General features: G+C 43.4%; 1 pseudogene; it reads left to right on the top strand.

Moving 5' to 3' along the window:
* Positions 1–12,352: 12,352 nt before the first annotated feature.
* LOC133664285 (interphotoreceptor matrix proteoglycan 2-like) overlaps positions 12,353–26,371 on the top strand; it is a 34,157-nt pseudogene continuing 20,138 nt past the window's right edge.

The following is a 26,371-nucleotide window of genomic DNA, read 5'->3' as shown; positions in this document are numbered from 1 at the left end:
CACTCACACAAAAGGGGTTATTTCTTTCTGCTACCAATATTCTGGTTCCCACAACATAGACAACACATCTGCAAGGGACACAGTCCCTGAAGCACACATGATTGTATAGGCTGCTGGTCCACTAACATTTTCATTAATTACCATTTTTTATATAATTATTTTTATATTGTTTTACTTTCTTTTTTATCCAAGAAAATGTTTTTTTTTAATTTATCTTATTTTATTTTATTTTTTAAAAAAGGGCCTTATCTTCAACAGACCAGGTTGTCAATGAAATTAGATTTGTTTAAAGGGTTTTTTAAACCAGGCCCAGTCCAGATAATGTCCAAGTCGGACTCAGCAACACACACCTTCATTCATGTACACAGAAAAAAATTAGGGAACACAACAGATTGCATATAATTTATAAACAAAATTACATTTTCAAAATAAGCATTTATGTACAGTCCAGATTATGTCCAGGTCACTCAAATTAGGGAACACAACAACAGATATCATATAATCTATAAACATAATTATACTTTCAAAATAAGCCTTTGAGGACTTCTCATCTTTTTTTAAATGTTTTTTGGCATCATTATCGTTTTCAACCATGTAACTTTCTAAAATTAGAAAATACTGAATAAATGTTTTAAAGAAAGTAATACTAAGTGAATATCTGTTTTTGGCCTTAAAAATAAACATTTTACCGAGTACTATAATTAAATTGACTAAATCATGATTGTCAATGAACTCTCCTAAAATAACAGAAACCACATTAAGCTTCATAAACAAACCAATCCTTAAACACATTTTTTCAACTTCCACCCAAAACAAAGACACAATATGACAATACCAAAACAAATGCAGGGTGGATTCAGGCTCCTCACAACAAAATCGGCAATCATCTGACTCTGTCATATTCCATAATTTTAACATTTTACCTGTGGGTAAGAAGTTATAAATAATTTTAATTTGAAAATAACGATTTTGCACATCGATAGTGGTTTTATAGATTAGTTTGAATATGGCATCCCATGGCAACGGGCAGTCAAAAAAGTCCTCCCATTTTCCATTTGTGTTGTATGAGGCAGCCTTCAAAGATTTCTTTATTAAATAAAAATTATATATTGTTCTATTTATTTTAGTTCCTTTTTGCCAACTAGAATTTCTTATTAGAGGTTTACAAACTAATAATTTAGTAGTTCCATAATTAATTATTTGTTTCCATCTTTTCCCAATTACTCCAGTTAGTTGATAAAATGAAAAGCTTGAGCAAGCATCACCATCATAGCTCTAAATTCATCATACTTCATAATTTTACCATTCTCATTGATAATATCATTGACAAAAATGATTCCTCTTTCAAACATATTTTTCCAAAAGAAAGGCTTTCCATCTATTACAATATTAGAGTTCATCCATATTAACTGCTGCAAAATATTGTCTCTTTTTTCTGGCACATAAAATTGAAAACACCACTATGAGTGGATTGTTTCCTTTATGAACCCCGCCATGTTTCCCAGCAGACTCTCTGGGAGGGGATCACTTGTAAAAAAGGATACAATTTCTTTTGATACAGTACATGTTTTTTGTCCAACAGGACATTTGTGTACCACTCAATGTTTAAATACATCTTTGGAACAATTGATGCTTTTAAAGACAGACACATAGCTTCAAGGTTGAGAAGTTTCAGGCCCCCATATTCATACTCTTTGTACAAAACCTTTCTTTTAATCTTTTCTGGTTTGCCGTTCCAGACAAAATCGAAGACCCTCCGCTCATAAATCTTAAAAAAGTTTTGTGATGGAGCTGGTAATGACAAAAACAAATAAATAAATTGAGGAATAATTAAGAAGTTGGCAATAGACATTTTACCATACAAGGTTAGGGATTTCCCTTTCCATAATTGCATAATTTTGTCCAGATTTCTTAGTCGATTATCATAATTTACTGAGCCTAGATCTTCCAGATTTTCTGGGACAACAACACCAAGTATGTTAACTGGTCCATCTGTCCACAAAACAGGCACTTTGCATTCCATTCGAAAGGACGTTCCCTTTAGATTTCCGATCCTTAACATTTTACATTTATCATAATTAAGCTTAAGGCCAGATTGCTGTGAAAATATGTCCAAAAGATTAAGAAGGTTCCGCAAACAATGAGGAAAAATCTTATCTTTGTGAATCAGCCTTTTCTGACATGAACTTCATCAAGAACAAACACAGAACACACCTCACTGATGCACATCTGCAAGACTCACTCAGAGTTGCAGTGTCAAGTTACACACCAGAGTACAACACACTAGTTAACAGCATGCAATGCCAGGCTTCCCACTAACTGACAAAGAAACAGATAACAGATTTGGTGTCCAGTTCAAAGTGTGACATGATTTAAAAATTTGAGAGTTTACTTTTGTATTTTACATGAGTTATTATTTGTACAAACATGGTGCAAAGTAATTCATGATTTGTTAGTGGCTAGCTAGTTAAAATGGGATATTGTGATTTCACAAGACTGTCTTAGAAGTGATCATTTGAAAATGTTCAATTTGAAAAATGTGCACTTAGAGAAAATATAAAAATAAAGTGTTGCATATTGATATTTATCTGTTTCTATATATATTTATTGTGAGAAATCATTAAGATGATCAGTGTTTCCACAAAGATAAATATCATTAATTATTAATAATAACAGAGTTAAAGGTAAATTGAGCAAATTGGCTACTTCTGGAAATTTATTTAAGTGTGTATCTAACTGGTAGCCCTTCGCATTAATCAGTACCCAAGAAGTAGCCCTTGGTTTCAAAAAGGTTAGTGACCCCTGTTGTACACAGTCACAGTGTCTCTTTAATAACTTGACTCAAAACGTGACTAAAGCTGCCGTTCGTGCAGCAAACAAAACACACGTGGTTAGCTTACTAGCGGTTAGCATACATACTGGCGAGTTTGTATAGTATAGGCCAGGGGTCACCAACGCGGTGCCCGCAGGCACCAGGTCGCCCGTAAGGACCAGATGAGTAGCCCGCTGGCCTGTTCTTAAAAAAATAAAAAATAAATAAAAAAATAAAACATTTTTAATTTTTTTTTAAATCAACATAGAAAAAACACAAGATACACTTTCAATCAGTGCATCAACCCAAACAACCTCCCCCATGCACACTCATCCACACCCACTCACACAAAAGGGGTTATTTCTTTCTGCTACCAATATTCTGGTTCCCACAACATAGACAACACATCTGCAAGGGATACAGTCCCTGAAGCACACATGATTGTATAGGCTGCTGGTCCACTAACATTTTCATTAATTACTATTTTTTATGTAATTATTTTTATATTGTTTTACTTTCTTTTTTATCCAAGAAAATGTTTTTTATTTATTTATCTTATTTTATTTTATTTTTTAAAAAAGGGCCTTATCTTCAACAGACCAGGTTGTCAATGAAATTAGATTTGTTTGTCCACACCCACTCACACAAAAGGGGTTATTTCTTTCTGCTACCAATATTCTGGTTCCCACAACAGTATATTGTGTTTTGGAAAAAGGTTGTCCTCAACGTTACTTAATTCATTAAAAAAAATAATACAAAAAGAAAACAAATGTGTATGCATATGTAAATGTATTCAGTTATAAACATTCATTCACTTTCTTCTTTCCTTCATGGATCTAAACTTTACCGCTGCTGGTAGTTTTTTCTATGTTTTTATTTAATAAGTTGTAGGTGTATATATTTCAGTATAAAAGTGTAAAAAGTGTTTTGCTTGGGTCATGAAATTATGATAATGGTGTGACAGGGCATACATACATTTTATATTTAACGCTTAAATCTCTGGAGTCTACATCAACTTCAGATCTATTCCTCATTTCAAAATGTTTTAGTTTTTTTATGTTGTTTTTTTGTTTGTTTGTTTTACGCCATTTTTTGTCAAACAAAACTATGTTTTTTATGGCAAACACACAAAATATGCAACATCTTCCACCAAAGATATTTTTCAAAGTGGAATATTTGATGTGATATAATCGGAACCTTTGATGGGTCAATAATTCATAATAACATTGATTTTGATTCAATATTATGTTTTGAGCAATGACCGTTTGAAAGAAAAAAAACAGCTTTGTTTTATTAATCAACATTGCAACTGTTTCTACATTACATTTCACCTGTAAGCTATTTTTATTTCACTTTTGTTATGTTTTTGTTTATTTTAATAGTATTTTTAGAAAGTGCCGTGGGCCTTTAAAACAATAGCTGCGGGCCGCAAATAGTAAAAAAAAATCAAAAAAATCTGCGTCCTTTCTGATTTCAATGCGTTAAAAAGACACAAAGTGCGTTAACGCCAACACTGGTTGACAGTATAACAAAATAAGTCACACTTATATTCTGTAACATTCACAGTTTTGGAAAAAAGTGCAGAGGTAGAAATATTCAAAATAACCTCTTGTATATAATCTAAACATAAATAATGCCTCAAAACAAGTTAATTACATTTAAACAAAAAACAGCAGATGAGCTCTCGCCCTGCACAGCTGTTTTGTGCTTTGTAGTGTGGATATGGGCTTGTAGATCGTTGGCCCCTTTATTTGCCACAGATATATATGTTCCTGCTTTGCACATAGTGTCACGGCCAGGACGAAAACACAGATACTTTTCCCGCAAATCATCCGTGAAGTCGCATTTACGTTTCGGCTTCTGTCTTGTGTCCTGTCTGTCTCTAGACTGTCTCGCTCTCTGTCTCTGCCCCTCCCTCACGAATGTTGCTGCGTGCGCGCACCTTCACAATTTGTTTTGTTTTAACCCCTTCTTAACCCTGGGCGTACATTGAAAATACATGCAACCCTAACTCAAAATACCGGACATTTGAGGCATTTAAGAAACCCCGCCCGGACAGCCACGCAAAAGAGGACGTATGGTCAGTCTAAGCTAACCTGTTGTAACCTATTTTTATGGGCATGCCTCTTTATGATGTTAAGTTCCTGTTATAAGCTGTTTTACAGTATATGCTTTGAGCTTTTATTTTGAAGGCGCCTAGAGCGGAAGTGAGGTCAGGTTGTGTGAAGCGGAGGTTTTTGGAAGGAAGAAAAATAAAGTGGTCCTCGTGTGATCTGGAGCCTCTGTGTTTGTTATTTTGGAGTTTTATACAGTATAGGCGATATTTATAAACCCTCGGTTACATTGGTGGCAGCGGTGGGATTTTGGTCCCGCAAAAGAAAGACGTTTAATTACTGCAAAGTTCTGAGAATCAGTTAGCTTCGTAGTTAGCCGCAGCTAGCAACGGCGGAGCGTCGTCTTGTCAGGAAGCACGAAGACTTATTTCATCTTGCTGCTGCAATGTGGAATAAAAGCAAGGACCCGCTGGACTATAGCTACAGAGAGCGACGTGGAGACAGATCGTTCGCCAGCAATGTAAAAATTGAGCTCCCACAGCCATTTTCCGGTGAGGAAAAACAAAGTTTCCCCTGCTGGGCCAGGCAATATGAAGTAGCAGTGAAGGCGCTGGTTGGAGGCACGGGCAGTAGCTTTGATTATGAACTGGTGAGGATTTTACCCACGCGGCTGACAAAGGCTGATTTTCTTCTATGGGATAGCTTGCCAGCTGCTGTTCAGGTGGACTACGATCAGGTGAAAGAGAAATTGCAGGAGGCTTTCGGACAAAAACATTTCCTAGACTGTTTCAGAGCAAACATCTCTGCCCGCCTACGTGCTCCCAGAGAGAGTCTGGAAGTATACGCAGCAGACATAAGCAAGCTAGTTCAAGAAGCATTTCCAGGCTACGGTGATATAGCCCAGAAAGAGGAGAAATTTCGCAGATTTTTGGCTGGACTCGACCCAGCTCTGAGAGCTAAATGTCATGAGCACGGAGCGACTGATTTGGAGGAGGCCCTGATCATCGCTGGCCGGTGTGAGATGGCCAGAGAGGCCCTAAAGATGGACTATGTCAGCACACAGGTACGCCCACCTCCCACTGAAAGCGGTACAGCGGCCATGGTGCACTCCATATCTGATGATGGCGGTGGGTTGTATAGGACTATGGACAGACTTACGGCAGATATGAGGGAAATGAGGGTAGAAATGAAACGAATGGCAGAGGAAAACACCCGACTGCGATCCAGCCACTGGAAAGATGAACGGCGAGCACCTCATCCAGTACGTGGAAGTCAGTGTCAATGTACTTGTGGGGAGCAAGGCTGTCCGCCTCGCCCATGGGGTCAACAGAGAGGGCGTTCACCTGACCGTGGCTATGAACAAAGAGGGCGTTCACCTGACCGTGGCTATGAACAGAGAGGGCGTTCACCTGACCGTGGCTGGCGCGAGCGGCGCACAGAAGGAGGGCCGAGGGAGAAACAGGACTATTGGGGCCCCTACAACAACCGAGCCAACTCCCCAAGTTGGCGGGGTCCAAGACCTGCTAGAAGCCCCTCTAATGAGGAAACACAGAGACGGCGAGGTGTGCATTTTCTCTCCCCCAGGAGGGAAGACGCAACAAACCAGTCGGGAAAAGAGATGTAGCTGATGTTGCAGCCCAAACGTCAGCTACAGAACCTATGGGCCCTATGGAGGGAGGGATGTTCATCCCCTCCATGAGCAATGCAATGACACCGGACAAGACAGAACAGCGAACCTCATATGTGAGGGGAAGCATTGAAGGGACTGAAATTAACATATTGATCGATTCAGGAGCAACCGAGTCGTTCATCAGTTACAACTTCCGCAGGTCTGTTCCAGCCCTGCACAAGCGACCTTTAACGGCGGATTTTATTGCTGCACGGGCAGTGAATGGACAGTTGCTCGACACACTGGGCACTATAACAGTGACTATGCGTCTGGAGAAGACCTCCCGACAGCAGGTTTTCCATGTTATTAGGGGGTCCACACAAACAGCGCTACTGGGCTTGGACTTTCTTGTCGCAAATCACGCCCTTCTGGATTATGCCCGTGGCAGACTACACCTATGGGACACTGCACTTCCACTCCTGAGTGGCAAAGACCTGATTCCGGAGTGTTGTAATGTTTCCATCGCCACTGTTGTGACACTGCCCCCCCTCAGTGAGATGCTGGTGCCTGTGAGTGTGTCCCCACCTGGGCCCGTTGATCAACTTCCTGACTTTGTGGGTTACTTATCACCCAACCTTAAAGGCAAAAGTGAGTGTGTCATAGCTCACACAGTGACATCTGTAAAGGACGGGGTTACCACAGCCCGTGTGTTGAACCCTACAGATCAGGACATTATACTGAGAGAGGGTGTGCACCTGGGGGAGTTTTTCTCCGTGGATGAGGCGGAGATCGTGACACTTCCTCAGGGTCCAGCCGAGACTGTCTCTACCATTTCATCCAGTGAGGTGCCTGTTGTGTCACTGGAGGAGTCTTCTGCTAGTCAGCAACAGAAAGCACAACTGGCTGCACTGCTGGCCGAGCATCAGGGGATTTTCAACCCGTCAAAAGGGGGGACTGGCAGATGCACCCTTATCCAACATCACATCAAGACCGATGATCATCCTCCTCTGCGGCAGCGCGCCTACCGGACTTCACCAGAAAAGAGAGAGGAAATAGACAGGCAGGTGACTGCCCTGTTGGCGGACGGGGTGATTGAGGAAAGCTGCAGCCCATGGGCCTCGCCTGTGGTCCTTGTAAAGAAGAAGAATGGTGAGTGGAGATTCTGCATTGACTATCGTCGTCTGAACAGTGTAACCGTGAAAGATTCTCATCCGCTCCCCAGGGTGGATGAGACCCTGGATGCACTGGCGGGCTCCCTGTGGTTCAACACATTGGATTTCACTAACGGATATTGGCAGGTCGAGGTCGCTGAGGGAGACAGGGAGAAAACTGCCTTCACCATGGGCCGGGGCCTCTACCAGTGGCGGTCTATGCCGATGGGCCTTACTAACTCACCTGCAACATTTCAGCGCATGATGGAGCTGGTGCTCAGAGGGCTCCCATGGCAAGTGTGTATGGTGTACCTTGACGACGTGTTAATATATAGCCCCACCTTTGAGGCCCATCTCACCAGTTTGCGTGAAGTTTTCTCCAGGATCCATGCAGCTGGCCTCAGGCTGAATCATAAGAAATGTCATCTGGCTCGAGATCATGTAGTGTTCCTGGGACATGTTGTTTCTCGCCACGGCTTACAGCCCGACCCTCGAAACACAGACAAAGTCAGAACCTGGCCCACACCACAGAACCCAACCGAAGTGAGAGCCTTTGTGGGTCTTTGCTCTTACTACAGACGCTTTGTTAAAAACTTTGCCCAATGTGCAGCCCCTCTGCACCGCCTCACCTGCAAAGACACACCTTTTAAATGGACAAGTGAGTGTGACACAGCCTTTGAGTACATGAAGGGGGTGCTTTCATCTGCTCCAGTTGTCACCATGCCTGATTTTAACATCCCTTTTAAAGTGTACACAGATGCCTCTTTGGAAGCAGTAGGGGCGGTGTTGGCTCAGGACCAGGACGGACTGGAGCGTGTGGTGTCATACGCTAGCCAAGCACTCAGTTCCCCAGAAAAGCGCTGGTTTGACAGAGAGCTGTGGGCCGTAGTGTGGGCTACACGGCAATTCAGACATTACATAGGATCAGCTGCTTTTACCATCATAACTGATCACAAGCCTCTGCTGGGCCTGCGTGGCATGTCCATTGACAAGGATCCCACGGGACGCCGAGCAAGATGGATACTGGAACTGGACCCTTATAACTGGAGTAGGCAGCACAAGGACGGCAAACGGCATACTAACGCTGATGCACTTTCACGGCGTCCTCAAGACCCTGAGCCCAGTGTGGTAAACACAGGTGAGACAACCACACAAGTGAATGTTATAGGCTCAGATATAGAGCCCAGCGTTCCCCAACCAGTCACTCAACTGCTACAAACACCCACGGGAAACCCACCGACCTCTGACCTCCATACAGGGGAGCGGCGTGTGGAAAAGAACAGTGGGGCGCAGGACTTGTCATTCAAATATGTACTGTCACATGACGGAACGGAAATGAGGGGGCTACAACGGGCCGACCCAGATATTAATCGGGTGTTGGACTGGATGGAGAGAAGTGGCTCTCGGCCATCTAAGGGGCAGATGAGAGTTAGCTCTAGGTGGCTTCGAAAATTATGGACTGAATATCCCCGCCTCGCTGTTGTTAATGGACTACTTTGCAGGACGGTGAACTCTCCCCTCACCGGAGATGCTCTGTGTCAGGTTGTTATGCCCTCCTCACTTATCTCTGATGTGTTTCAGCATCTACATAGGGGCTCTACATCGGCACATTTTTCCGTGGAACGAGTGTGGGAACGTGCAAGGGAAACTTGCTACTGGCCGTTCATGTTCAAAGATATTCAGCGGTGGTGTGAACAGTGCATCCCCTGTCAAACCCGCAAGGCCCCGGTGCCTAAGCATCGGGCACCGATGGGGGGCGTCCATGTAACTCGGCCACTCCAGAGAGTGGCAACGGACATTCTTGAACTGCCAGTGACTTCTAAAGGAAATAGATACCACGGTTCACCCTCTTCATTAAGATTCTATGGGATTGAACAAATCATGATGCCCAAAAGAGGAGGAGATATTTTGAAAAAACTATCACAGAGAGAAATGTTCTGGATCTACACACTCAATACTATGACACCAAATGGACTCAATGATGACTATAGCCTAAAATGTTTTTTAACATAATTGTTCCTTCTGTGTCATTGTAGTCATCCAGTATCCAGTCCAGTGCCATCTAGTGTATGCTAGTCCTAACAACAGTGTTTTGCAGAAGCTCCACCTGAAAATTGGTCCCAGCATCAGCAAGGAAGAAGACATGTGATTGGTTCCCCAGTAATTGGATCCAATTCCCAGTTGTGAACTCTGAGTGTGTGTGTATGTATAAATTGACACTGAAATTGTATGTACTCTTAAACGCTCTGACGAAGGCCACGTGCCGAAACGCGTAAGCGTTCCTCTTTTTTGATGTGAGCAATAAATCAAGTGAAATGTGAGTATTTTGTCCTACTAGTCTTAATTTTGGGATGTGCTACCTTTTCAAACATTTTTGAAACATTTACTGGAAATAGATACGTGTTAGTAGTGGAAGACTACTTTACCAAATTTGTGAATTTGTATGCTCTCTCTAACCAAACAGCACAGTCGGTAGCACAGTGTTTGTTCGATGACTATGTGATGGTGCATGGTGTTCCTGAAGTGATTCATAGTGATCAGGGGCGGCAGTTTGAAGCTGAGATTGTTCAAAGAATGTGTCAGCTCCTGGGAATTAAAAAGACACGCACTACACCTTATAATCCCAAATCGGACGGAATGGTTGAACGCTTTAACCGCACGCTGATCGACCAGCTTGCCAAATCGCTGCTCGCCTGCGGTGGTGAGTGGGATGATTATCTGAAACAGGTGGCTTTCGCCTAAAACACATCTGTGCATGCTTGCACCAACTACAGTCCGTACTATCTACTTCACGGACGGGAGGCTTGTGTACCAGTGGATGTGTTGGTGCCGTCTCATTTGGTGCGCTCTGACTTGCCCTTTTCTCATGCTGATTTTGTGGCCTCTTTAGCAGAGAGGCTGGAGACTGCTTTCGCTGGTGCCAGGCAAGGTGGCGCCAACGCTCACGAGAAGCAAAAGCTGTACCATGATGGAGCTGTGCGTCACCGGCCGTATGCAGTAGGGGATCTGGTATGGCTACGTAATCCGACAGAGGACCGGATGAAACTTGCTCCCACTGGAGGGGGCCCTACAGGGTCCTGTCTGTGTTGGACTCTCAAGGGGGAACCTGGACTCACCTATCATATTGGCAACCCTTTGGAATTTGATGGACGGGGGCAGGTCGTCCATTATGATAGACTGAAACCATACACACTACCGATGGCTGCTGGTTTTTCAAATGGCATGCCTACTTCTCCTAGTCAGGCTCCCTCATTGCTGGACGAGGGGTCGCCAGAAGGGGGTGCTGGGGCTGACGAGCCGCTGACCTCTGGTGACACAGGGACTGTTCAGATTACAGGCATCAGAAGCCACTACAGACTGTTTCTCGTTCTGGGAGGAATGTGAGACAACCAGTTCGTTTCAAGGACTTTGTCACTTTTGGTTAGCTGTTTAGAAATAGAAAGAACATTAAACAAAAGTTGGGCTTTCGGTTGGAGGTTGTCAAGGTCACTTAATATGTTCTTACTATGATGGCAAATGTTTCATATGTGTATAGTATGTCTGGATGCTATGGTGTATCAGAATTTTCTGGTGTACGTGGGAATAGTGTGGCATGCGTGACTGTGCAGTGGTGTGAGGGGAACATGCATATATTTTTTTTTAATTTTTTTTTTGTGTGGGTTAACTCCTGTGTTTTGACTGCCTGTGTTGTTTTTGCAGTTATTCTGTTATGGTGTTGAAACGAGGACGTTTCTTTTTGTAGGAGGGGAGGTATGTAACCTATTTTTATGGGCATGCCTCTTTATGATGTTAAGTTCCTGTTATAAGCTGTTTTACAGTATATGCTTTGAGCTTTTATTTTGAAGGCGCCTAGAGCGGAAGTGAGGTCAGGTTGTGTGAAGCGGAGGTTTTTGGAAGGAAGAAAAATAAAGTGGTCCTCGTGTGAACTGGAGCCTCCGTGTTTGTTATTTTGGAGTTTTATACAGTATAGGCGATATTTATAAACCCTCGGTTACACTGTCTTTAGCGCTAGCAGTTAACATTAGCAGTGGCACCAAATTACTCATACCACAAACAATGAGGTGCTAACCATTCAACCTGCCAAAAAATAAAATAAATCCCACAGTTAATTTGTGATTAGCGTTAGCCGCTAACATTAGCATAGAATTGGTCCCCAAATAGTCTTAGTCTAGACATAGTACTGCTTAGGGTGACCATTTCCATGACACCAAAAAGGACGACATTATGCGGCATACGACACCAAAAAGGAGGACATTATGTGGCATATCAATAAATTACTATGGTGTACATAGGACTCTGGTATACTCTTATTTATAGTACAATTTTGAGTGGTTTAAAGATGATGTTTGTGTGGCTGAATAGGAAAAAATATTAAAGTCAAGTGTTTAACAGTATTTGTATTTATTCAATACATTGTGGTGTTTAAAAAGTGACCACTGAGATGCATCTTTTCAAGTGCAGAGTGCCACAAAGCATAACATGTGTGGACTTAAATGTAAACAACAATTAACAGGTAACATATATAATTTAAAAAAAATGCTTTTTAAAAAAGCCTGAATAACCTTTTATATAAACAACAAAGGAGATTGTAACAAACAAAGTGAAATACCTTACCACAATGGGAAAACACTTGTTTGTTCCTTTATTTGAGGCGTCGGTTGCCACGGAAAAGGGTAGGTTGTTTTCTTTTATGTAGTCGGTATGCTCCTGTACCGAATAGTGAGCGATGACTTTCTCGCACAATGCCTTGGCTTTTGTTCGGCCACAAGCCATCCCTTTAGCTGTGTGCGAGTCACTGAAAATCTCCCGGTCCACTTTCATGCCGCAGTCTAAACTTCTGTAGGACTGGTGATGCTTTACAGCATGGTACACCTTGCACAGCTCCGCAGCGGTTATCTTGTCATTCAGGGGCGACGAAACTTCACGAAAAAATTTCCTCATTGAAGAGGTACCTCCCGCACGTTTATTACTTTTATGTTTATCTGTACCTGCATGCCGTTCAATTGCAGCTTTCCCCTGACTACTTACGTCGACATCACATCGACAAAGTGTGCAGAAGCCATGGAATGAGTCTCGACTGCTTTTCGTTATAAATTCGTGCTCTTTTATCCATTCAGAATTAAACGAGGTCTTGCGTTTTGGCATGATGCTAACTTTCTGTCAATGTCATGCCGCAGCAGCACATGGACCCTTGTTTACCTTTTTAACCAATGATAAGCAGATTTGTATCCGACACCGCTCTTAGCCAATCATTTGATATGTTACTACGTTGGGGGCATTTTTTTACGGTCTATGATTGGCTATTGCGCTGCAGCCCCGCAAAGATGAAAAAACTCCGCTCTTCAAGCCTAGTGCCTCAAAAAGGAGGACAAATTACGTGTCCGGCTTGATGCTGCGCCGGACAGGGCATTAAAAATCCGGACTGTCCGGCCCAAATCCGGACACCTGGTCACCCTAGTACTGCTATTGGCAGTAAAATGCCCCTAGCTAACATTGTGCTAGCAGCTAACAATGCTTTTGGCAGTTAATGCCTCACGCTGAAAGCGTGCTAGCGGTTAGCATTTCTTTTGGCAGGGAAATGCTTACATCGAACAGTGAGCTAGCAGCTATTATTGCTACTGGCAGTGAAATGCTTACAGCTAAAACATACACACGGGGCGCAAAGACAAATATTTAACCTTCAGCTGTGGTGTCGTCATTAATCTTACAAGTCATGTGACACTCCAGAGAAGAAAAGAGTGAAAAGTAGGTCATAGTGCTTCCAAAATAATGCATTTGTAATGTAATAAGTGCCCGCAGGGGGCAGCAGTGGCTCAATCTGTAAGGGGCCTTGATGCAAGGAGGACTTCTAAGAATCAAATTTAATTTCAGTAGCTTATTTTTGCACCTTTTGTTCCCCCAGGCTGGAAGGCATCATCGTGGACTACGCCGTCACTCTGGTGGTGGACAGTGCGGGCGTGACCCTCCAGTCCAACCAACTCCTACTGAGAGGTCAAAGAGCACCTGACCTTGGCCTACGCCATCAGCGAGCTGAAGACCTTTTTCACCGAGGACCTCCTGAAGGACGCCTTGGAGAGCGGTGCGTATTGTTGATGGTGACATCACCGTGCGGCCGTAGCAGCGGCAGTCTCCAACGCAAACCTTCACGTGTCATCTCTCAGAGGCTCGGCAGACGCCGCCGTGACGACGCTTGAGAAAACATCTCTAATGCGCTCATCTGTTTCTTATTTGTCTGCTCTCGCACATTTTTTTCAAAGAAAAGTGGGGCATATTTAATGAACAGTGGTTGGTTTGAGGACTGTGTGGGACCTAACTGCGGTTTTAGTCCCCGTCTTTGACCCAAGGACATGAAATTAGAGATTCTGATTTATTTTTGCATCTTCTATTTGACAGCAAGGTAGCACATCTGTCGGCTAAGTAGGTTTGCCTCCTCTCTTCTGCTCCGAGCCACGTCTTTTCATCAACTTTGACGGAAGCGATAACACCCAAGAGATTTATCCGTGACCTCGACTCAGGGGGTGAGAACCTGCGCGCTCAGTCGTATGCCGATGAGACGCTCGCATGAATTATAGGCTCGGACGTGCCGGATTAATGGCTCTCATATGGTCTGACGGGCGGCTCAGAAGAGCGTAAGGTTTGGGCGGCGCGACAGCCTTGTCCCGCAGAGGCTGATGTGCTCTGCAGATTTTGCGGGTATTTCGAAGGTGACGCTGTCAGGATGGAAGGCCTTCCAGCACCGTGACGTTAAACATGTCGCGCCGGTTCTGATTCGAGACGGCCACATTGGTGCTTTTTTTTAAGTGTCAGCTTGTATTAATGACGGTTCCTCTTGCTGGTTCCACAGTGTCTGAGATCCCGGAGACGGTCCATGCTGCTGGAGGAACCTTGGTGAGTGGTCACAAGCACACTACACTCATATCTATGTTGTGGTGCCCCCTGTGGTCGTCAAAATACTTTCTAAGACATTTCCCCGTACATTGAGGACAGAGGTGTCAAACTCATTTTAGATCGGGGGCCACATGGAGAAAAATCTACTCCCAAGTGGGCCGGACTGGTAAAATCACGGCACGATAACTTAAAAGTAATGACAACTTCAGATTGTTCTTTTTCTTTTCTTTAAATAAAACAAGCACATTCTGAAAATGTACATGTAATGTAATGTTTTTTTTTTTTTAAACTTACATGTTGCGGTGAATTGTATTCTATCTTTATTTGTCGTTATTTATACTTTCTGAATAAATTATGTGACGATGTTCATCAGTCAACTCATTGGTGTTAATTGTCAATCTATCAAGATAAGAAAATAATATCAAAATCAAATAACAGGATGTTATTTATGTAGTTTGCTCAATTTCCTCGACTGGTGCACTAATATTTAAAGTTAGTATTATTTGCGGATGATACAACAGCGTTTTGTTCAGGAGAGAACACACAGGAGATAATACAAATAATAACAGAACAAATTAACAAATTAAAAAGATGGTTTGACAAAAACAGACTATCGTTGAATCTTAGTAAAACTAAAATAATGCTATTTGGTAACAGTAGAAGAGAAAGTCAAACACAAATACAAATAGACGGAATAGAAATTGAAAGAGTAAATGAAACCAAATTTCTAGGTATAATGATTGATGATAAATTGAACTGGAAATCTCACGTAAAAAATATACAACATAAAGCTGCAAGAAACACGTCAATAATGAATAAAGCAAAACATGTTCTAGACCAAAAATCCCTTCATATTCTCTACTGCTTACTAGTGTTACCATATCTGAGCTACTGTGTAGAAATATGGGGAAATAATTACAAAAGTACACTTCATTCATTAACGGTGTTACAAAAAAGATCAGTTAGAATAATACATAATGTTGGATATAGAGAACATACAAACCCTTTATTTATTGAATCAAAAATACTGAAATTCCACGACAGTGAATTTGCAAACAGCTAAAATTATGCACAAAGCAAACTATAACCTGCTACCCAAGAATATACAACAATTCTTCTCAAAAAAAGAGGAGAAATATAATCTTAGAGAAAAACGTAATTTAAAACATTTGTTTGCACGCACAACACTTAAGACCTTCAGTATATCAGTATGTGGAATTCAATTATGGAATGGATTAAGCAAAGCAATCAAACAATGTACTAATATGATACACTTCAAGAAACCCTTCAAACTTAAAGTGTTTACAAAGTACAAAGAAGAAGAACCATGACAAACATTCTCAATTTATTTCATCCATTCATTCATTCATTCTTAAAGTAATCTTACTTATCTCATCATATGAAATATGACTTACTTCACCAATTATTATTATTACATTCTTACTATTATTTATTTATTTATTTTTATTGTGATTACTTATGGAGTTTATTGTGAAAAAATTGTGAACAGGAAGTGAACAAAAAGTTTGGCAACTGTTATGTAAAGAAAAGGGGTAGGATTAAATAAGCTCTGCTTCTTCCTACTCCTTTTCGAACATGTTGAAAAGAGAAACTGGAAATTGTGTTATGTACGTGAGGGTTGGAAGGAGACGACACCACGAAGAGCTTAAGGTTACCAGGTTTATTGTAACCTTTGATGATTGTGTGGGATGTGTATGCTACTCTAAGTGTTGGTTGCAGGCTTAAGTGTAGAATTAACCATGTAAATAATTCAAGAGGATGTTGTACATGCGTGATGGATGAAAAGTTTGTCTGACCAAGAGGGTAGGCACAAGGGAGATCCGGGGACAGGCAGGTGGTCGAAGGCAGGCGGAAAGCAACAATGTCCAAGTCCAAAACGAGTGATCGAGGATTGAGAGAGGCAACTGCAAGGAGAACAAGGGACATAAGTCAACAAGACAAAAAGGGGCAAAAGACAAAAGCAAGGCGAGAACAACGAGAGGGCAGCCAGAGACGTAATGCTTACTACAAGAGTTAACGACGTTCCGGCGTAGGTCCCAAGGAGTGACTGGTTCTTATGCTGTCCTCCTGATTACTGCCAGGTGTGCTGATGACTAACCGCCTGCAGCTGCGGCGAAGAGAGGGCGTGATGCAATCGGTGGGGGCGTGTCCTGACATGCTGCCAGACAGGGAGTGTGATCTTGCTGAGGGAAAATCTTGGGTTCGAATCCGCGCTGCAACAGTACCCCCCTCCTTAGGCGAGGCACCCGACGAGCGTCTGAGGGCCCCCGGGTTGGCACAGTAGAAGTCCTCCAGAAGAGAGGGGTTGGCAAGGTAGGAGGCCGGCACCCATGATCTGTCCTCCGGTCCGTATCCCTCCCAGTCGACCAGGTATACCAGTCCCCTACCCTGTCGACGGACCCCGAGGATCTTCCTTACCGTCCAAACCGGATCGCCGTCATCCAGGAACCTAGGGGGGGGTAGGGGTAGGGGGAGATAGAACGCTCTCCACCACCGGCTTTATTTGAGAGACATGGACCACAGGATGTCGCTTGACCGAGGGTGGGAGAGCCAGTTTAACAGAAACTGGGTTGATTAAGGAAATGATGGGAAAAGGACCAACAAAACGGGGGGCTAATTTTTTAGACGGTACCTGGAGGCTGAGGTCCTTAGCGAGTAACATGACCTTTTGTCCAGGCTGATAAGAAGGGGCCGGGATACGGTGTCTGTTGGCACTGCGACACATCCTCTCTGATGCCTTAACGAGGGCCGTACGAGCGGCTCTCCACACCCTCTGACACCTTTTGATGTGGGCCCTGGTAGAAGGTACCCCGACCTCGAGTTCCTGCTGGGGAAACATAGGGGGTTGATAGCCCAAAGAACACTCAAAAGGGGACATACCGGTGGCAGAGCTCTTCATTGCGTTGTAGGAGTACTCTACCCATGGGATGAACTTGCTCCAGGACGAGGGCTGACGTTGGGCAACGCAGCGAAGCATAGACTCCAGACTTTGATTGGCTCTTTCGGCCTGTCCATTGCTTTGGGGGTGATATCCTGAGGTGAGGCTGACCGAGGCCCCGATCCCCTTACAAAATGTTCTCCATACCTTAGAGGTGAACTGAGGGCCCCGGTCGGATACGATGTCCATAGGAATCCCATGTTGTTTTACGACGTGCAACGTGAGAAGATCCGCCGTCTCGGAGGAGGAAGGCAACTTGCGGAGGGGTATGAAGTGGGCTGCCTTAGAAAAACGGTCGACAATGGTGAGTATAGTGTTGTTACCTCTCGAGACGGGAAAGCCAGTGACGAAGTCCAAAGCTATGTGTGACCATGGGCGAGCCGGAATCGACAGTGGAACAGGCAGTGATGTACTCTCGAGTGTCAGCAGCCAAGGATGGCCACCAAAAACGTCTTCGGACAAAGGATAATGTACGTTGGAACCCAGGATGGCAGGAAAACAGACTAGAGTGGGCCCAATCCAAGACCTGGGACCGAAGTTCTCTGTGAACGAACAACTTGCCAGGCGGTCCGCCCCCAGGTCCAGGACGAGCCTGCAGAGCCTTCTTCACCTGGTCCTCAATTTTCCAGGTGACCATTCCCACAATACGAGCCGGGGGAAGAATGGTCTCAGGGATGGGCGGACAAGCGTTCTCAGCCATGTGACAATGCGTCTGCCTTCTGGTTCTTGGATCCTGGTCGGTAAGACAAGACGTAGTCGAAGCGAGAAAAAAACTGTTGCCACCTTGCCTGTCGATTGTTGATTCGTCACGCTGACCGGATGACGAGAAGGTTGCTATGGTCAGTCAAGATTTGGAACTGGTGCCTAGCTCCCTCTAACCAGTGTCTCCACTCCAATAAAGCCTCGTGGACAGCCAGCAGCTCCCTGTTACCAGCATCGTAGTTGAGTTCAGCCGGGGAAGTCGCCTGGAGAAAAATGCACAGGGGTGAAGCAAGTTATCAATCTTAGATCTCTGATAAAGTATAGCTCCAATCCCTGATTCAGAAGCATCCACCTCCACTAAGAATGGACAGTCCCAATCCGGATGGATGAGGACGGGGGCAGAGATAAAGCTGGTCTTGAGTCCTCTAAAAGCACTGTCGGCCTCAGGTGACCACAAAAAATTGACCTTAGATGAGGTGAGAGCGTTGAGGGGTGCTGCAATAAGACTGAAATTCCGAATGAATCTTCTATAAAATCCCGCGAAGCCCAGAAATCTCCTGAGTTCTGTCTTGGATGTGGGTTGTGGCCAGGCTACCACAGCCTTGACCTTCTCAGGGTCAGCCCTGACGTGCCCCTTCTCCACAATGAAGCCCAGAAAATCCACAGATGAGGCGTGAAAAAGGCATTTCTCCGCCTTGACAAACAGTCTGTTCTCGAGAAGACGCTGAAGGACCAAACGGACATGCTGTTGATGCTCCTGCGGGTTGCGAGAAAAAATAAGGATGTCGTCCAAGTAGACAACAACAAACTGATCCAGCATGTCACAAAGAATGTCATTGACCAGTGTCTGAAAAACAGCAGGAGCATTGGTAAGACCAAAAGGCATAACTCTGTACTCGTAGTGGCTAAGGTGAGTATTAAACGCTGTCTTCCATTCATCCCCCTCTTTAATCCGAACCAAGTGGTATGCGTTGCGAAGGTCGAGTTTAGTGAAGATGGTAGCTGGTGCCAGGGGTTCAAAAGATGCGTTTAGAAGTGGCAGTGGGTACTTGTTCTTGATGGTTATGTTGTTGAGGTGCCGGTAGTCAATGCAGGGTCGCAAGGACCCGTCGTTCTTAGTCACAAAGAAAACCCCCGCAGCCACAGGGGATTTAGAAGGGGTTATGATACCGGAAGCCAGAGATTCAGTGATGTAATTCTTCATGGCTTCTTTTTCGGGAAGAGACAGGTTGTACAGCCGACTAGACGGCAGGGATGCCCCAGGAAGCAGCTCGATAGCGCAGTCATATGGTCTATGTGGCGGGAGAGATAGAGCACGTTCCTTGCTGAATACTTCAGCGAGGTCATGATAGAACTCAGGAATGGTAGAGAGGTCGACCTGGTGGTTAGTAGATTGAATAGTTCTGCTGGGGGCCGAGGCTGACTTCAAGCAGTAGCGTGACAAAGGGTGCTCCAAGCCATTATCTCTCCGGAGGTCCATGAAATGTGAGGATTATGTTGCTTCAACCATGCTCTTCCTAAGACAACTGGAGTGAAAGGGGCCTCCAAAACCCAGAAACGGATGGTTTCAGAATGGTTTCCGGATAAGGTGAGAAGCAGTGGTTCTGATCGGTGTCTGATAGGACCCAATGGACGTCCGTCCAGAGCTTGAGCAGGAAGGTCCTTGTTCAAAGATACCAGAGGAATCTTGTTTTGTTGGGCAAAGCCGTAGTCCATAAGACTATCGTCCTCCCCGGAGTCCAAAAAAACTTTAACTCCAACTCTCTTGTCGTTCCAAGTTAAGGACGCGGAAAACAGGATGCCTGGGTTCTCTTGTCCCCGGGGGAGTGTCGAATGGCTCACCAGGATCCCCCTTGCTGGTGAGCCTGGTCTTTTAGTAGTGCCGGACAGTAGCGGACAATGTGTCCCGCACCCCCACAGTAAAGGCAGAGATGTTGCCTCATCCTTCTCTCCCTCTCCTCCGTCCCCAAACGGGTTCTTCCTACTTGCATGGGTTCGGTGGTTGAAACCGCAACAGGTAATGGGGTCGGTTGTCCTCCAAATGGCTGAAAGACGGGAGATGAGGTCGTAGCCGGGGTTCTCCTAGCGACGCTCCGGGCTCTCTCGGTTGCTCGCTCCACAAGTCTCTGATCATACTGGAGTGCCAAGTCAATGAGGCCTCTGCAAGAGGTTGGTCTTCCCCTCAGCAGACCGTCCCTGATTTCTTCGGCGAGTCCCTGACGAAAAGCACTTTGGAGGGCTTTGTCGTTCCAGCCACTGTCTGCCGCAATGGTCCGGAACTCAAGGGTGTAGGCTGCCACCGAGCGAGTTCCTTGCCGGATGGTGTGCAAGCGTCCTGCGGCATCCCCCCCATCCTTGGGGTGGTCGAAGACAGCCAAAAATTCGGACCGGAAGGCTGAGTAGTCGGTGCCGAGGCCCAGTGACTTGTCCAAAGCTGCAGTAGCCCACTTGAGAGCAGGTCCGGCAAGCAGCGAAAAAATAAATGCAATTTTGGCCCCATCGGTAGTGTAACACGAGGGTTGGTGCAAAAAAATAAACTCACATTGCACCAAAAAACCCCTACAGAGCTCAAAATCACCCTCAAAAGGCTTTGGGCTAGCAATCTTGGGCTCTCGGCTAAAGGAAGCGCTACCGGAGCTAGTAGCTGGTGTAGCATGCTGTCCAGTTACCAAGTCTTGCACTGGGCTGGGGACTAGCTCGTCAAACTTAATATATAACTTGGTGAAAGCCTTCTCTAAATTGTCCTCTAATGCCTCAAAACGAGTCTGGTGCGTCTTCAGGACTGAGCACATTACCTCCAAGTCCGGATTTCGTGGGATCCGAGCCTAGGGAGCGAGGCTAGGCTGGAGGGTGTCGTCTGGTTCCGACATGGTTGGCCGGAACGTACTGTTATGTACGTGAGGGTTGGAAGGAGACGACACCACAAAGAGCTTAAGGTTACCAGGTTTATTGTAACCTTTGATGATTGTGTGGGATGTGTATGCTACTCTAAGTGTTGGTTGCAGGATTACGTGTAGAATTAACCATGTAAATAATTCAAGAGGATGTTGTACATGCGTGATGGATGAAAAGTTTGTCTGACCAAGAGGGTAGGCACAAGGGAGATCCGGGGACAGGCAGGTGGTCGAAGGCAGGCGGCAAGCAACAATGTCCAAGTCCAAAACGAGTGATCGAGGATTGAGAGAGGCAACTGCAAGGAGAACAAGGGACATAAGTCAACAAGACAAAAAGGGGCAAAAGACAAAAGCAAGGCGAGAACAACGAGAGGGAAGCCAGAGACGTAATGCTTACTACAAGAGTTAACGACGTTCCGGCGTAGGTCCCAAGGAGTGACTGGTTCTTATGCTGTCCTCCTGATTACTGCCAGGTGTGCTGATGACTAACCGCCTGCAGCTGCGGCGAAGAGAGGGCGTGATGCAATCGGTGGGGGCGTGTCCTGACATGCTGCCAGACAGGGAGAGTGATCTTGCTGAGGGAAAATCTTGGGTTCGAATCCGCGCTGCAACAAATTGTGATGTATCATGTTGTAAGCTTGCATGTTCGAAATAAACTTAAACTCAAACTCAAACTCAAACATCATGTAGTTTATTTATTTTTTACATATGTAGCATAATCTGCAAATATACAAATAATTGCTATTGCGACATCTAGTGGACACATTTAGAACAGCAGTTTCTTACATTAAAACATTTTGGCTCATTTTTATACATAGCAAACTCATCCCGCGGGCCGGTTAAAACCTGTTTGCGGGCAGGATTACACCCCTGATTTAGGACAAACATCCTCCAATATTTGTTAGACAAATGGTCAATGACTTATGGAATGCTAATTTCTAAATCGTTTAGCTTGATGGTGGCCATGTTTTTTAATCAATCTTGCTCAAACTGTACACACATGTTTGTCAGTCCCCGAAATGTACGTGCCAAATTTGGTGGTGATTTGGATAAACACCATAAAGTTCAACTGTAGGGATGGATACTGAATCAGGTATATTTTTAGCACAGATCGAATCCCACTGGTTCTATTGGGCACAGATTCACGTAAAATCCTGGGTGGGCCGTGACGTCACATACATTGGTTTTGCTAATGACATGCTACTGATTAGCATTAGCAATTTTACATGGCGATTTCAACACCTTCAAATTTGTTTATGAAAACTACAAATAAACTGCGCGTTACAATCAAACAGCTGGTGCGTAATAAGTACAATAATTACATTATTAACACTTTTTAGGGCGCAACAAAACAGCAAAAATTGAACTGACTGGCCAACAAACCATAAACTATTCTCTACTTCCGCCTAACGTTTTGGACTTGCAACTGTAATTGAGACTCAGCAATGTGATATTAATCAGCACATTTTTAACTGTTACAATAAAAACATGTTTTATTACCAAAAACAATTATTAACACACACAAAAATACCAAAAATTGGTACTGTTAATTGATTCCCAGAACCGGGAATTGTTAGCGTATTGGTTCAAATGTGAAAGGTAACCATCCCTAGGTTGTTTTGTAGGACATATTAAGATGTGAGAGAAATTACAAGTCAATCTGATTTACGGGGATCAACTTTGGGGGTTTGATAACAGCGCCAACATGCGGCGTATTTGTCAGAGAAGTAATAGCGAATAAAACGCAGTAGCGGTGCGTGTTTTGGCACCTTTTGATATGAAAGAAAAGGGTTAGCTTATGGTGCGTTCAATTTGTACTGGAAAGTCAGAATTTCCAAGTTCCTAGTCAGAATTTCAACTGAAACGCCCCTTGAGGTTGGATTTCTGACATGGAAAGTCAAAGAATTCTCACCAATTCAGAGTTTGCTTCAAAGATAGCTACTCTGGATGTAAAGAATGATATCCTCTTCTATAATAACCGTTTGTCGCATTAAATCAGTCATATACAATGCATTGTTGTATATTTATATTTGGTAACGTCACGTTAGTGTAAACTACACTTTTTTCATGTGGTATATACGTTCTACATCGCTATCAAAAGCGCCTGGGTTTTCTCTTCATCCACCGTGTTTGAAGGTTGCATGTTTTCCTATAAGTTGTTAGTATTCAAACAAGGCAAGCGCAAAAATATCTTTGGTGGATATGGCCATTTTGATTTCCGACATCAAAACCGGAATGCTCACAACTCAGCTGTGATGTCACTCCTAGCTCCTACTTCCCACTTCCCAGGTAAATGGAGTACAGAATTAGACATGTGGTGTCCAAACTTTTCCCACATTATTAATTTTTAAAAAGGCAAACAAATATATATATATTTATATTTAAAGACAAAGCTTTGTGTTTGTGTGCAGCGTGTTATTGTTAAATTATGCCTTTTAGCTGTATGTTTACATTTTTGCTAAAGAAAAAAGCCCCAGGCTGTACTTGTCTACACTTTTGGACACCCCAAGCTTATACAAACAAATAGATACAGCCATGTGTATTCACGAGTCATTTACCTGTCGCTTTGATTGATGTGTTGGTGGACAACGAAATGCATCAATAGATGACTTATAAACACACGTGTCTACCCATAAAAACACAGATGTGGTAAATTATCAAAAATGCTGTGCCTTTTTCCCCTTCTTGCTGCTCATTGTGAAAAACACAGATGAATTTCCGCAAAGCAGGGACGTGATTTATTTTATGATTCTTATTAATAACATTTGCATTTAACATGTTTATAATCCCTCTACACACACTTATAAACACTTCCTATGTTCTTAAATCACCTTATACACTCTAAAACCGCCATCATCTTGACATGAAGCTTCACTTGGTATTCAATTGTACTTTAAACCTTCGCAATGCACTGAGACTGTAGTAAGTGAACCGTAACGTGACGAGGAAAGCATTTTGCAAGCGTTTTTATTACAGTATACCTTGTTAAGCTGCGGTTCTATAAGGGGAAACATGAATTCCAACATGAAGAACAAACTTGGCCGCATGGCAGTTTTTTTTATAAGGTGACTGAATGGACACTCTAATGGGAGTAGTATACTCAATTTTGGGAGATACTGTAATGTTTCTGAACTGGTGTAAAACTTATATAAAAACCGTGATTTATAACTGCATTTTGATAATCTCACAGATCGACGAGCGCTCGCTAGCTTAAATGTTAACATGAAAAAAGAGACATTTACTGTATGTCTTTCCTTATTAAGAAATTACATATCCCAAACCAAACTTGAATAAACACATTAGTGTCTGACAACTAAGCTATTCAGTTGTACACACTGAACCTACAAGCTGTGCTCTTTCAGAACAACGTGATCGTTCTATACACGGAGGTGTTTCCAAGGAGCGTTTAAGGACCACTGAACAGAGTATGTCCTACTCTCAACGTCCGAAACACAAAACATGCAAACTAGTGGGCTTTCTGAGAGTGTTTATTTATTTTAGTTATTTAAGAAAATCTAAATATTTCCGTGTTTGTACCAAACCCAAAACCAGTCAACTTGGCACATTGTGTCATTTGTAAATAAAAACAGAATACAATGATTTGCAAATTATTTTCAACTTATATTCAATTGAATACACAATTGAATTCTGAATACACACAGAATTTAATGGCAGCAACACATTGCAAAAAAGTTGGCACAGGGGCATTTATACCACTGTGTTACGTCGCCTTTCCTTTTAACAACACTCAGTAAACGTTTGGGAACTGAGGAGACTAATTTTTGAAGCTTTTCAAGTGGAATTCTTTCCCATTCTTGCTTGATGTACAGCTTAAGTTGTTCAACAGTCAGGGGTCTCCGTTGTCGTATTTCACGCTTCATAATGCGCCACACAATTTCAATGGGAGACAGGTCTGATTGCTGAAATAAGCAGGGGCGTCCATGATAACGTTGCTTGGATGGCAACACATGTTGCTCCAAAACCTGTACAGTATGTACCTTTCAGCATTAATGGTGCCTTCACTGATGTGTAAGTTTACCCATGCCTTGGGCACTAATACACCCCCATACCATAACAGATGCTGGCTTTTGAACTTTGCGCCTATAACAATCCGAATGGTTCTTTTCCTCTTTGTTCCGGAGGTTTCCAAAAACAATTTGAAAAGTGGACTCGTCAGACCACAGAACACTTTTACACTTTGCATTAGTCCATCTTAGATGAGCTCGGGTCTAGCGAAGCCGGCAGCGTTTCTGGGTGTTGTTGATAAATGGGTTTGACTTTGCATAGTAGAGTTTTAACCTGCACTTACAGATGTAGCGATGAACTGTAGTTACTGACAGTGGTTTTCTGAAGTGTTCCTGAGCCCATGTGGTAATATCCTTTACACACTGATGTTGGTTTTTGATGCAGTACCGCCTGAGGGATCGAAGGTCACGGGCTTAGCCGCTTACGTACAGTAATTTCTCCAATAATCTCTGAACCTTTTGATGATATTACGGACCATAGATGGTGAAATCCCTAAATTCCTTGCAATAGCTCGTTGAGAAATGTTGTTCTTAAACTGTTCGACAATTTGCTCACACATTTGTTCACAAAGTGGTGACCCTCGCCCCATCCTTGTTAGTGAATGACTGAGCATTTCATAGAAGCTGCTTTTATACCCAATCATGGCAACCACCTGTTCCCAATTAGCCTGTTCACCTGTGGGATGCTCCAAATAAGTGTTTGATGAGCATTCCTCAACTTTCTCAGTCTTTTTTGCCACTTGTGCCAGCTTTTTTTTAAACATGTTGCAGCCATCAAATTCCAAATGAGCTAATATTTTCAAAAAATAAAGTTTACCAGTTTGAACGTTAAGTATCTTGTCTTTGCAGTCTATTCAATTGAATATAAGTTGAAAATAATTTGCAAATCCTTGTATTCGGTTTTTATTTACCATGTACACAAGGTGCCAACTTCACTGGTTTTGGGTTTTGTATAAGTACTTTTTGAGCACAATAATAGAGTTATTTCTGGTGTTGACGGACAAGCATTATGGATTACTAGATGTAAATAGACAAATACAAAGATGAGCTCGCTGGCAAAAGGATGAAGCGGATTTTTTTGGCTCTTTGCTGTAATAATCCGCCGACGCACTATACAGCGCCATCTGTCAAGACCGAGACGATAGCATCTTACAAAGTCTGACTTTATTTTGTGCGGCGAAGTCCCTTCAGGGCTGCTCTAAATACGTCTGGTGGTTAACTTAATTGAAAGCCAGATTGGGAGGTAAATAAAAGCTGAAAGCAAATCTTTGATTCCG

The sequence above is a fragment of the Entelurus aequoreus genome, linkage group LG14 (assembly GCF_033978785.1).
Source record: "Entelurus aequoreus isolate RoL-2023_Sb linkage group LG14, RoL_Eaeq_v1.1, whole genome shotgun sequence".
Classification (NCBI taxonomy): domain Eukaryota; kingdom Metazoa; phylum Chordata; class Actinopteri; order Syngnathiformes; family Syngnathidae; genus Entelurus; species Entelurus aequoreus.
The sequence above is the reverse complement of the archived record's forward strand: the minus strand, read 5'-3'. Positions and strand labels throughout refer to the sequence as shown.